Genomic DNA, 10,742 nt, shown 5'->3' with positions numbered 1-10,742 from the left:
CTTTATTATGTTAAGATATGAACCAACCATGCCAATTCTCTTCAATGTTTTGATCATGAAGTGATGTTGTACCTTGTCAAAGGCCTTTTCTGCATCTATTGAAATGATCATGTGGTTTTTGTGTTTAACCTTGTTTATGTGGTGTATTACATTGACAAAATTTTGTATGTTGAACCACCCCTGTGTTCCTGGGATGAATCCCACTTGGTCAAGGTGGATAATTCTTTTGATGTGTTGTTGGATTTAGTTTGCGAGGATTTTGTCCAGGATCTTTGCATCTAAGTTCATCAGGGAAATATGGTGGTAGTTTTCTTTTCTTGTGGCATCTCTGCCTGGTTTAAAAGGAGTTGGGTAGCTTACGTTTGTTCTCCAATTGTGTGGCACAGTTTGAGGAACATTGGTTTGAGTTCTTCCATGATGGTTTGATAGAATTCAGCTGAGAAGCCATCTGGTCCTGGACTTTTCTTTTTGGAGAGGTTTTTTTTTTAATTAATTTTTCAATCTCAATGAGTGTGATAAGTTCATTTAGGAGATTAATTTGCTCTGAGTTTAGCTTTGATAGATGGTATGCATCCAGGAATTCATCCATCTCCTATGCATTATCCAGTTTTGTAGAGTAGAGGGTTTTGAAATAAGTCCTGAAGATTCTTCCAATTTCCCTTATGTCTGCTGTGATCTCTCCTTTTTCAGTTTGAATTTTGTTAAAGTATCTGTTTTTTTTTTTTTTTTTTTTTTTTTTTTTTGCCTGATCAAATTGGCTAGGGGTTTGTCAATCTTATTTATTTTTTCAAAGAACCAGCTCTTTGTTTTGTCAATTGGGTTAATTGTTTTCTTAGTTTCCTATTCATTAATTTCTGCTCTGATTTTAATTATTTCTTTCCTTCTAGAGCTCTTTGGGATGGATTTTTTTTGTTTTCCAGTGCCTTTAGGTGGATGGTTCAGTTATTGATTTGCGATCTCTCTGTGTCTTTTTTCTGAAAGCATTGAGTGCTATGAATTTTGCCCTGAGGACCACCTTCATTGTGTCCCATAAGTTTTTGTATGATGTGTTCTCATTGTCATTCAGTTCTAGAAATTTTGCAATTTCATTTTTTATTTCATTCACTATCCATTTATTGTTTAAAAGTGTGCTGTTCTGTTTCCAGATGCCATTGGGATTCTTGGTGGGTCTTTTGTTGTTAATTTCTAGCAATACAGCATTGTGATCTGATATCATGCAAGGAATTATGTCAAACTTTCTAAATATGTGGAGGCAGGCCTTGTGGCCCAGTATGTGGTCTATTTTAGAGAATGTTCCATGGGCTGCTGAGAAGAATGTGTAGTCTGTGGATTTGGGATGGAAAGTTCTGTAGATGTCCGTTAGGTCTAAGTGATTTATGGTTTTGTTGAGCTCTTTTACTTCCCTGTTGAGTTTCTGTTTGGATGATCTATTACTGATAATGATGTGTTGAAGTCCCCTACTATGATGGTGTTGGTGCTTATTTCTGTTTTATTATCAAGTAGGTTTTGTTTTATGAACTGTGGTGCCCCTGTGTTTGGTGCATACAGATTTGTGATTGTAATATCCTCTTGATGGATCATTCCCTTGTTAAGAAGGAAGTGGCCTTCTTTGTCCTGTTTGATTATTTTTGCTTTGAAGTCTATTTTATCCAATATTAATATAGCTATGCTTGCTTGTTTCTTATTCCTATTTGCTTGGAATATGGTTTTCCACCCTTTCACCCTGAGGAGGTGTCTGTCTTTAGTGGTGAGGTGGGTTTCCTTTTTTTGTTTTTTGAACTCAGACCCACTTTTGTAACAAATATCAAACTTCATTTTGTCAACTGTTCTGCAGTATTTTCACAAAGAAGAGGCTTGACATCAAAATGCTTTTTTTTTTTTGTTTCTTCTCATTTCCCATCAAGTTGAGATGCAAAGAAATTTCAGAAAGAACATGAACAGTAAACACGTCTTCTCTGGAAGAGGCACCAAATCTGAGGCTGGATTTGAGGCTCACTAGACAGTGTTGGTCTGAGGTTCAGACTGTGGTATTTAACACGTCATCCTGCAGCCTTGCTGTTTGTTCTGTATGCCTGCTTACGGAGGTGCATCTCGATTTCCTCCCTAAAGACCATCATTCCCAGGTGGGAGTAGAGGCCTCATTCATGGCTTTGGACTCGATGCACATTTCTGCACAGTGCTTCTCATGCCACAGGTGGAAAAGACCAGTAACTGGAGTCCGAATCACAATAAGGTCACCATGTAAGTATTTGTGATAAAGATGAACATCTTCTCCACCCCAACCTTTTACTTCCATGTCAAATCTACCAATGGCCAGAAAATCTGATTGATATTGACAAGTCATTCCAAAGCCAAAATCTCGCCAAAGACCAGAAACCTTTTTATGAACCAACTGCTGCTCCACGGAGGGCGGCACATCTTGGTTGGCATAAACAATGGCAGGATTGTACAGAATGAACACCACAGGATAAAATACCTTTTTACCTGGTTCAGCATTTAACTGGCAGCTGTTGAAGAATTCGGCAGAGAAATATATATCAACATCACAGAAAAACATCAAGCCCTCTCCCTTGTCCCAACCACCGGCACCCACATTCAGGCCTCGTTCACGATTAAATTCTTCATTCAATGAGATCAAGGTGCAATTGTAAAAATTAGACTCACTTGTGACAGATTCCAGGATAGACTTGACTTTAGATAGTCCTTCTTTACCAAAATACACAGCTGTGAGATGAATCCTCTTGTCCTGATGAATATAAACATCCCTGAAGTTCTGCATAAACTGTACAAATGCTTCAGTTCTTTCAGCAAGTGGCACAATAATATTAATAACTATCAATCATCTCACTCTTCAATTTCATGAGTGGTCCAAAAGGGCAGAAGAGGGTCACATGTCTGTATTCCATAATATCTGCTTTCTTAAAAAAGAGTTCATATTGTGTGCCCTTATCTCTCTCAGTACGATAATAACCTTCTATGAAGTCATTTTCATTAAACATCAGTTTCTCTCCAAGGGGGCCACCCTCATCGTCCTGTTCGTCATCTTCATCAGGATTATTGATGACCTCCAGGCCAGCTTCAATAACTTCTACCAATTCATCTCGTTTATCTTTTCTAACTGGCTTTTCTTCCGGATGGCGAGTGAGACCCATTTCCAGCTGAAAGACTTTCATGAGGGTAAAACTTTCAAAGGGAATGACTCCATACTCACTGGGAAGTTTGGCTCCTACACTAACCTTGGCTTTGTCAATCTGGGAATGAAGAAACTTGAGAAGGTAGCTGGGGGCTTGCTCCTTGTGGACTTGGGGGCCGAGGCCATTGGCCCCTGGGTGCTTTCTCTCTTGCAGGGCTCTCATCTTCTCACTCATTTCCTGGAGCTCCTGCTTCAGCTGGGAAATTTGTCATTTCAGACTGCTCGCTCTTGTTTGGTAATGTTCTTGCTCCTGCAGGAGGGCTTGGTAATACTCTTTACCGTAATTTTCTCTAATGATGCCAGGAAGAGACGCATTCCCATCGGTCTGGAGGGGGGGCAAATTCCAGAAGGTACATGAACAGCACCAAACTGCAGAGCAAAGCTAGGCCCAATAGTTGCCAGTGGGTCCAGGTGTGAAGCACTGATCCTCTTCTAGGCATTATTATCAGTGTGTATTTGCCTAATAAAATGAGCTCATGGCTTGTTCAGACCTTTAGCGTAAAGTTACCCAAGTTAAAAACAAAATTAGGATTTTCATAAAAGGTACCAAAATGAATTCTGCTGTAGTTTATAGTTTTTATTTCTTCAGTAGTCATGACTACTTGCAGAAGTGAGAAATTAAGTTTACTTCCTATATTGTTACCATGACATCCACACTAATGGAGCCTGATCTATCCATTATAAGGGTGTGACTTTCCGCACAGCCTTCCGTGGGCCAGTCCGTCTGTCCGCAGCCTCGCCTCAGGCTGACAGTGGGTACCCTTGGCAGCCAGCGCGCCCCGTAATCAACATCCCCCCCCACACACCCCAACCCGGCCCTCCCAGGCATGCCACCGCGCCCACCTGAGGTGGGTTTCTTGAAGACAACAGATTGAGGGGTCTAATTTTTTGATCCATCCTGTTAGCTTGTGTCTCTTGATGGGTCAATTATAGTCATTAATATTTAGTGTAATGACTGTGAGATTTGATTTGATCCCTGCCATATTGTGATGGTATATGTGGTTTGGTGGTTTCATGGGCTTTGAAGTTTTTGTGCCTACTCTGAGTTTGGTTATTGTGATCTGCTTCTTGTAGGCATTTGAGTGTGATTATTTGTTTCTTCCCTGTGGAGAATTTCCTGAAATGTTCTCTGTAGGTTTGGTTTTGTGTTCATATAATTGTAAAGCCGAGTTTTGTCATGGAAAGTTTTTCTTTCACCATCTTTTATGAGGGATACTTTTGCTGGGTAGAGTAGTTTGGGTTGGAAGCCATAGGTTCTTAGACTTTGTAGTTTTTCTTTCCTTTTGGCTTTCAGGGTTTCCATTGAGAAGTCTGGAGTAATTCTGATGGGGTTTCCTTTGAAAGTGGTGTGCTGTTTTTCCCTAGCTGCTTTTAGGATTTTCTCTTTGGTGTCAATGTTTAGAGTCTTAATGACAGTATGTCTTGGAGAGTTTCTCCTTTGGTCCAGTCTGTTTGAAGTTCTGTTAGCTTTTTGTATCTCGATGGGCCTTTCTTTTAAGAGACTGGGGACGTTTTCTTCAATTATTTTCTTAAGTAAGTTCTCCATGCCTTTGGTCTGAATTTCTTCTCCTTCTGGTATTCCAATGATCTTAATTATTGGATTTTTAAGTGTATCCCACAATTCTGTCATGTTCTGTTCACAGGAACTTTTGAACTTACTAAAATTTTTGAACTCAATCTGTTTCTTCCATCTTGTCTTCCAGATCCGAGTTTCTATCCTCCACTTCACTGACTCTGTTCTTGAGAGCTTCTAGAGAGTTTTAGATTTGTTCAATTTGGTTTGCATTTTCTACTACTTTTCTATGTATGATTTCCATCCCTCTGTCAAGCTCCCTTTTCATATCATTTTCTGATTTTCTTGCATTTCTTTATGTCTTCATTCAGTATTGCTAGCTGATTTTTGAGGTCCTTTTTTTTTCACTCTCCCTCATATCTCTTAACTTTCTTTGAACTCCTTCCATTTTCTTATCTGTTAAGTCTAATCTAGTGATGGCAGCATCCACACAATTATCAGTTCTTCTTTTGCTTTTCTGCAAGTTCTACCAGTAGCTTGGTCAGGGATGCATTGCTCATAGCATCATTTTGGTGTTCTGATCCTAGTGACTCTTCTATGTTTTGATTAGAGATGTGCATTGTTGGACTGGGTGATCTAACTGGATTTTCTTGTATTTATTTCTCATGTTATTTCTTTTGTGCTGTGGTCTGCCCATTGCAGTGTATGGGCACGTAGGTGGGTGGACCAGCCTGGGCCCAAGCACAATGGGAATCTAAAGCAGCCTGAGGCTGTTGCCAAGCAGCCTGTGCTTTGGCGCTTTCTTGCTAAAGCAGCCTGATCTACTGCCTGGCGAGGGCACCAAAGTTGCCTAGCTCTTAGGTGGTAATGTGCCAAAGCTGCCTGCGCTCATGCTAGGAGGGACGTAGAGGCAGCAAGCACTGAAGCAGCCCAAACTCTGGTGTGGTGGAACACTGGGACCTGTAAGCAGTCTGCACCCCCACAACAGGACAATGGCAGTCAGCTGGTGTGGGAGACAGATTGGGGATGGCACCTGAGCTAGTGTAAGCAATAGACACAATCTGAGCTCACGTGTGGAGTTGGAAATTGGCCTGGGCTCACATGCATGAATGTACAGTGGCCGGAATAGTAAGTGGGAAAGTGGGCTGAGCAGACTAAACTTCCACAAGCAGGATTGGAGTGGTGGCAGGTGCCATTTAACTTGATCAAGGGAGCCTGAGCTCCAATGGGCCAGCAGGCATAGCCTGGCCAAGGTCACTCATGGGCAGTGATATCAGGGCAATTGCCCCTGTGCAGTGAGGCAAGTGGAAGTATGTTGGCCTGGGACTGTTTTCCTACAGTAAGTGCAGGAGTTTCCTGAAGCTTGGAGTGGGAACTGTGGCTGTTTGGGGGGAGGTACCCTCCCGCCCATAAAGGAATCAGCAATTCCCTGTTTTTCTCCCCTCTGTGCCCTCCCACAGGCAATCTATTGGAGTTTGCTCTCCCCTAAAAGACCCAGTGAACCCTTAATTTCTTGCCTTCTTTCTCAGGGATGTGCTGCACAGTTAGGTGGTCACCGTCTTGGCCAGAAGTCCCTCAAAAAAATAAACTTTATTGACAACCTTGATTCATATCCACAATGCATCCTGATCATGATCCCCTTCCACCACCCATTTTTGCTCCCCTCCACTGATCCCCTTCTTCTTTCCAATGAGTTCCTCTTCTACTTAGATGTCATTATTTTCTTTGCATACATATTATACAGGGCTTGTGTAGATAGTGCCAACCACTGTGAAGTCATGAATGCAATATCCACTTAATATTTTGGAAAAGACATGCCAAAGGAGCACTTTTTTGGTTCTTACATTATTTCCAGCACCTCTTCCTCAATTGTCCTTGAGCCTTGAAAGTTGTGATAGAGATGACTTACTTAGTGCTCAACAATCCACTGTCACTTCTTATCAACACTTTGATGAGTTTTGAGTCTGCCCAATAGTCACTACCATCTGAAAAGAGAAGTATCTCTAACCAAAAGTATGAGTAGCATTAATATATGGGCATAAACACAAATATTTAGAGGGCATATTGGTGAGTATACTATAACCATTTAGCCAAGAAACAGTAGTAGCCTCTCCCTAGGGCTTATGACCTCCCTAGCCATAGGGTTTTGATTAAAGTTTCAGTACCAGGAAGGAATTTCCTCCTTCTGTGTGGGCTTCAAATCTAGTCAGAAAGCACTTGAGTTCCTCCATAATAAGCAAGCCATCATTTTATCAGTTGGTACATTTTGCCTGGTTGTTTAGCTATAAAGCTTGCAAGGAAGGTCCACTGCTAGTTAAGAACATTGATGGCTCCCCCCCCCACAAGACTGAACAGCACTTTTTAAAAATTTATTTTTATTAATTAGTTTTGTATTCAGCAAATACAGTCAGTTTGGTACCATTATTAGGCTCATCCATGACTTACCTCCTCCCCTTGGCCTATTTAAAGCCAACCAGAAGGCTACAGCGTTAGATTCAGTTGGTGGGAGCTGGTGTTGGCATCCCCGAGCAAGTCTCTCTAGAGCTGGGGTGAAAGTACGTGCCCTGCTGGTGTTGATAGGTGCTCTGATTCTGCCTGGCTGGCAGATCAGAAAGGCTGCAGGTGTTGTTGGGTAGAAGGTGGGGGTCCTTATGAATTCTAGGCCCAGGAAGAAATATTACCAAGACAGAGGGTCCCCTGGGATTATTGACTCCAGTGCATCCCAAACAGGAATCCTCTCTTTCTTCCTCCCACCCATGCGTGTCAGTTCCAAGAATTCTGTTGCCCTGCTTAACCTTGTCTCTTTGTGTCCTAAAAATTGTTTTATCATCTCTGCCACCTTCTGCATCTTGGGGTGCATTACAGCCTGCTTCTTCCAATTCCTTTCAAGCTTGAATCTTTGGACCTTGAACAGCACTTTTTAGGACCATGACAACTAGACAACACAGAAGAAGCTTCCAGCTGAGCTCCAGTTTACTTTTCCAGGATCCTGCAGCTCAAGCATGTGTTGTCTTCAACCATCAGGTTTTACCATCTATTTCCAGCAGGCAACTCTTGAGTGCTCATTAGAACAATTCTTTAGTACAACAATTATTGTTTTAGATTCTGGTTCTACATAAACTGACCTAAGGCATGTGACTCTATTTAAATGAATTGACCTACCAGGGTGCTAGAAGTTATTTAAAATTTTCAAGAATTATAGCACAAGCACATTGAAAGAAAAATAGTGATCTTCATAGTGAAAATTATTGAGGATGAGATAATGATACCTGGAGTGTCACAACAGGATTGTGCTAACCCTATATCTGCACTGAGAAGATTAGCATGGTTGGAGAAAAACCCATAACTATATCATTGTGTTGAACTTTCAGTTAGCAATTACCAAAATCTTGTCAGACCTAGGGGTGCAGGTTGGTATTTCCAGCTACTTTGGAAGCTAAGGCAGGTCTTCCCAAATGGAAAGCCTGCTTTGGGTACAGAGTAAATTCAAGGCCAGCCTGGGAAACTTAGTGACACCTTGTCTTAAAACTTTAGAATAAAATGGCTAGGGATATAGTACAGTGCTTGCTTAGTATGTACTCGGTCCTAGGTTCATTCCCCACTACAATCAAGCAAACAAACAAACCCAAGTGTTTTATTTGCTATACATGTAGCCTGATCATCATAGTATATTAAATAGTTAACTTGTTGTCCCAAACTGTCTGCATTCATTGGCCTTATCCTATAGATTTAATCCAGCAATAATTTATTTCTTCTTTTCATGTAAATACCCAAAGAATGTTTCTGATTGGCAGGTTGCTATAGTCCACACAGCATTGTAGAAATCCAAGACTCTTCCTCTATTGTGGTCTTGCAACAACATTGTTTTCAAGACTTTATGTGGGGGAATTAGCATGGTGATTACACATGGCAAGATGTTATGGGTGCACATCATTCTCACATTTCAGTGACTAAGGTACAATTTCTTAAACTGTGGGTAGTAACTTCATATGGGGTCACTGAAGGTGAGGGTTGTGAAATATTTGGCAACACAGGTTTCTGGATCTGAATCTTAAATGACAAGAAATTAATTTAAAATTAAATGTATATTAAATCCAAGGTATTTCTGGCATGTCTTGCCCATGTTGCATTGTGTAACTTTACTGCAGCTTTGATTCTGAATATACACCATTTTGCACTGTGTGTTCTATCATACCATGAAACACCAATCAATGAACTTTGAAAAGATTCAACTCAGATTTGAGACTAGTATGTTATTAGTTAGTGTTTTTACTTTACATAATATTTTTTGATCCTATAGAAATATGTTTAATTACAGAAGATAAGTATATTTAGTTTTTCCTATCATTGTTTCTTAGCATGTAAGTATCAAATTAGTATATGTTTTTATTTTATTGTGTAGAATGTTTGATTATAAAAATGTGTTTGAGTTTCATAAAAAATTCAATGAATTTTGGCTTTGGATTAAGACAGAAGTTTTAACAATGTCCGAAATGTCCAAACCATATTTCTATAATTTTTACTATGTACTTATGTGAAGCAGTGTTTTCAGCTTTGATGATTACAGAATAAAAACACTGATCAACTCCAAGAAATGTTGAATTGCACTTCATCCTGCAGCACCACATATTTAGCCAGGATTTAATTATTTGCACATGCAGTGAATTTTCATATTAATGATGTGTACATATTCATCATATGTGGACACATGTCTGTGGTGTGTACATGTAAATGGGTGCAGAGGACAGAATTTGACATTGAGTGTTTTACTCAATTGGTCGCCTCATTCTGTTTTGACTACAAGAATGCCTTCCCATGGCCATCAATTTATGTGGGTGTTGTTCATCTGAACTCAGACCCTCAATGCTTATGCAGCAAACACTTGACCAACTGAACAATCTCCCAGCCCAAGGTTTCATATCCATATCATTAGTATAAAATTTGGTGATTTTACTCCAGTCACTCATGTAGCACCTTCTGGCAGTAGACGAGCTAACTGTCTGGGGACTGACCCTTCCAGCTTCAAGCCATGTCACTCCATATTCCCTACTAACAGCATATAGTATATTTAGCAGTAGGGTCTTACCACTAACCTTTGGTGGGTCATCAAGTACTCTGACAGAAATATGTCATCTTTTGGGAAACCTTGTAGGTCTCTCTGATCAAAACCTCATTGTGGATGATAGCCACATGCTGGTACTGGGAGTTACAGGTCAGCATCCAAGAAGAGAAGGAAAGGTAAGTAGTATAAAATAGACAGAGAAAGGAGAGAGAGAAACAGAAACAGGAGATTAAGGTCAGTCTTCATCATACCCTCTCCAGAGCCTTGTAATTCAGGTGTTCCCTCTAAGTAAGGGCCTGGTGAAGGTTCAACCATTTATTCTGTCTTTTAGGATTGCCGAGACAGCAAGCATGCCATTTCAGGATCACGAGGAATCGAGTGCTGAAGAGCTTCATGACACAGTTCCAGCCAGCTGTCTCTTCCTTGTAGTCCAATGTGGCCCCTCTATAGAAAAATCTTTGGTTCTCTATGCTACAGATATCTGTGGTTTTCTGTATAATGTTTGTCTTTATCTTTCACTTGGTGTACTAATCTCTAAGTTTACCTTTCCAGTAAAAATTGATGTTAGTGAAGTATTGGGCCAATGTATCTGAAAGAGGCTCTGACCATGAATTGGAAAAAAAAAATGGGTTGGAGATAATTGTTTTCATTAAAGGCCTTAAAGAAAGTCAGGCATGGAGTACAGTACACTTAAGAGGATGTAGAATTTTATGGTACCATTGCCATTTGGGTACAGTTTTGTGTCCCCCCCCCCCAACCCCACCCTTACCCTAGCGACTGGGGGAAAATGACCAATATTTGTCCAAGCAACTTGTGGTCTAAACTACTTAGCAGAAAATAACCTGTCATGATGCTCACACGAGCACAATAGTGGTGCACCGCCATGGTGGGAAACCAACTGCTCTTGATTTGGCTAACTGATCTGTACTCAGTGGAATGGATCTCAAAGCTGGAGCTGGGAATCAGTCAGAACC

At 40.6% G+C, this 10,742-nt stretch overlaps 1 pseudogene; it reads right to left on the bottom strand.

The window, feature by feature from the left end:
* Window positions 1–2,039: 2,039 nt before the first annotated feature.
* Window positions 2,040–3,633, bottom strand: LOC101613409 (annotated as a pseudogene).
* Window positions 3,634–10,742: the final 7,109 nt, after the last annotated feature.

Source organism: Jaculus jaculus, chromosome X (genome assembly GCF_020740685.1).
Source record: "Jaculus jaculus isolate mJacJac1 chromosome X, mJacJac1.mat.Y.cur, whole genome shotgun sequence".
Lineage (NCBI taxonomy): Eukaryota > Metazoa > Chordata > Mammalia > Rodentia > Dipodidae > Jaculus > Jaculus jaculus.
Note: the sequence above shows the minus strand (reverse complement) of the source record. Positions and strands in the feature narration are given on the sequence as shown.